The 3,141-nt window shown below is 33.6% G+C and overlaps 1 long non-coding RNA gene across 1 annotated transcript; it reads right to left on the bottom strand.

Moving 5' to 3' along the window:
* Window positions 1-837: 837 nt before the first annotated feature.
* Window positions 838-2,769, bottom strand: LOC125492396 (uncharacterized). The gene is made up of 2 exons (XR_007269005.2): window positions 2,349-2,769; window positions 838-1,696 (listed from the first exon to the last, which is right to left on the bottom strand). It is a non-coding gene; the product is annotated as an uncharacterized LOC125492396 (long non-coding RNA).
* Between the last annotated feature and the right edge of the window lie 372 nt (window positions 2,770-3,141).

Below are 3,141 nucleotides of genomic sequence, written 5' to 3'. Positions count from 1 at the left end.
AGGAACTGGTTCCCAGTCAGCTTGTTCCCCCTGAATAGTTGACTTTCTCTCTTGACTTCACTCGAAGTCTTTTCTCTTTCTCTTTTCTCTTTCTCTTTCTCTTTTTCTCTCAAAATGATTACAGATTTAGATTCACTCAACCCAATCTATAATACACTAAGTACTAAGAAGAAGAAAACCGAATATACTTTCACTAAAAATATTACATAGAAAATTCTGAAAGCATACATAAAAAAATCATTACAAACAACTATTTGTAGAAACCTATCTTCTCGAGTTCTTCTCCACGATCTTCTCCATGATTTTCTCCATGATCTTCTCCAAGATCACACGTAGCTTTATTCAGCCACTTCTCCCATCAATATGTCCGTTTATATGACCGTTGGCAGTTGGTTAGTTAAGTTCCACAATCTTAGCCATTAACACGCGCAACTTCCACGATCCCACGCCTTGTTAATAGGTTGGTTGTTGTGGTTCCTAAATTGTAGGAACTACCTCAACGCATCTATTTTGGGCGCTTATTTAGGTTAGTTTTTGGCGGCTCCTTGTTTATAGAAAAATCAAAAGGCTGCACACAACTAACTAAACACAACTAAGTAAACAGAATATTATGGAATCATAATATATTAGATTTTTACTTCCATAATATTAATGGTTTGTCACAAATAAAATTTAACAACTTAATCTTGATTAAACTCCTAATCAATTCTTCATAAGTTTTTTAACATATTATTTGTGAAGTCTAAAATAAATAAACTAATTAAAACTGAAAGAATAAATCTAACTAACAGAAAGAATAAATCTAAAACACACGAAATTAAATCTAACAAAATAAACTAGAAACATACGAATAACATAAACTAAAATCAAATAAAGTTTAATTATTTGTCATTATCAAAATAATGAAACAACAAAAAGAATAAACTTGTCCTCCAAGCACCACAATAACCGAAAATTTCAGCCAAGTATTTAAGCAAATACAACCTGGCACCTTGCATCATAATCCCTTGATTCTTGGAGAGGATAAAGGAGTACTCAAAGGAACTCCAAATCAGCCCTAATTCCCCCTTAGACGTCTAATATACTTAAGGAAATTAATACAACTCAAGGCCAACTTGCATACTTGGAACACAAGGACACTAAAAATACCCTAAGCTGGTCGAAAATTCAACAAGATATTTTCGGACTACTTATTTGCTGATCTAAAAGACTTAATTAGAATTAAAATTAACTAAGACTCTAGAAATGGTGCCAAGTCATGCTTCATTGATTGAATTATTCTCCCACTCACGCATTGTCACAAATGAGGAGTTTCAATTAAGCTTGAATCCAAGTACTCCCTGAACTAGACACATAAGTTCCTTTTCATCAGTTGACTTAGGAGCTTGACCTTGACCTTGACTTTTATCACCTCCACCCATACCTTGCCAACTTTCTATTTTCAGTTCATAAACTAAGCCAGTAAAAAAATTGCGTATTCATATAATCAATGACATTTCAACAACACAATTATAACTATAGCCATAGTGCGAACTTATATACGAAAATATAACATTCAGATTCACACACACATGAGCATAAGTAAATTATATTACTGAACATAAAAGTTACCTGAAAAAGCAATACAGTCCTTAATAAATCATTAAAAATAATCATCGACCACCAACACTAGATCGAACATTCCACCACCATTCACCTCACATCAATATAACCATAATTAGGATTCGGTCTTAAGCTAATCTAATCTAGAAAATATAATTGTAAAAAATTCCCAATTTGGAGATCTCCACCATCCTCGCAACATTAGCAATCGCTATCTAATTACACCTCAATAACCACAAACTAATAAATGAATTGCTTACTAAATGAGAAATTAATCTAATTGTCCTCTTCTAATATAATCTTATTCATCAATTCAATAAATAGTCGTTCACTACAATCCAACCAGATCATCTCAAAATAATTCAATTTGAAACTTCATTTCACAAATCTCACCTCATTGCTATTCTTTGAGCATCTACTAACCAACATGAATTCCATAAACTAGCTCCAATTACTCCAACAACAACAATATTAATAGTAATGCTCAAACTAATCTTATGAACAATCCTAACACCAACAATAATAACAATAACTATTCTAACTTTAATCTCGATTATTATTACAAATAATCACACTAGTAAACTCACTAATATCTGATTTTCATTTTACAAATCAAAAACATGTTTTTATAGCAAAATCAATTGTGGGCTTAACTTAATTAATTAGTTCATCAAAGGTATAATTTGGCTTGATTTATAAACTTGAACTCAGAATTTCAAGAGGAAAAGAAAGAGGTACGAGTATACCTCTGCTGATCTGCTCACAAGAGCAGCGTGGAACCACGCAACAAGGCAGGGGTAACGTAATTTGGCGAGATGCAAGCAGCAGCATGCGGTTCCCGCAGGCGGTGCGACGTTCACATGATCTCGATGCAGCAGCAAGCCAGAACGAATCTGGGGAGGGAGATCGAAGAGGGAAGAAGTAGAGTTGTGCCTACGGTGACCGCACAAGGTTGCACGACAGAGGATAAAGAAAGTTCCAGTGAGAGAAAGAACTGATAAAGCGACAGCAGGTCCGGCGGGTTGGGGACACCGATAAGAACAACAAGGAGAGAGAGAAAATTGGGTTTTGGGGTTTGGGTCTTCACATGGAGAGAGAAGGAGTGATGGGTTGGGTTTTCTCGGGTGAGAGAAAGATTTTTGGGTTTGAGGTTATTATTTCATTCAAACAAACCGACAGAGGGTAAAAGGAATTAAAGGAAAAACCGACTTTGACTTCCTATTTGATCAAATACCGCTCAATTTAGTCGCACATGAACCCTAAAATAATTTTAATAATAAAAACTTTATAAACTTAAGTAAATATTCGAAAATAAATATTCATACTTTAACCCAAATGAATTAAAAATATTCAAAAAATAATTTAGTTATTAAATATAATCAGCTTTTAAATAAACATTCTTAAGAATAGAGCTATTAGATACTCCCACCCTTATTTAAAGTTTCGTCCTCGAAACTTGAAAATAATAATTTAAATCAAACCAAAATCTCAAACTCGTAAGATATCAGGCATCAAACCTTCATTCTACCATCAACTTTT

Source organism: Beta vulgaris, chromosome 8 (genome assembly GCF_026745355.1).
Source record: "Beta vulgaris subsp. vulgaris cultivar EL10 chromosome 8, EL10.2, whole genome shotgun sequence".
Classification (NCBI taxonomy): Eukaryota; Viridiplantae; Streptophyta; class Magnoliopsida; order Caryophyllales; family Amaranthaceae; genus Beta; species Beta vulgaris.
Note: the sequence above shows the minus strand (reverse complement) of the source record. Positions and strands in the feature narration are given on the sequence as shown.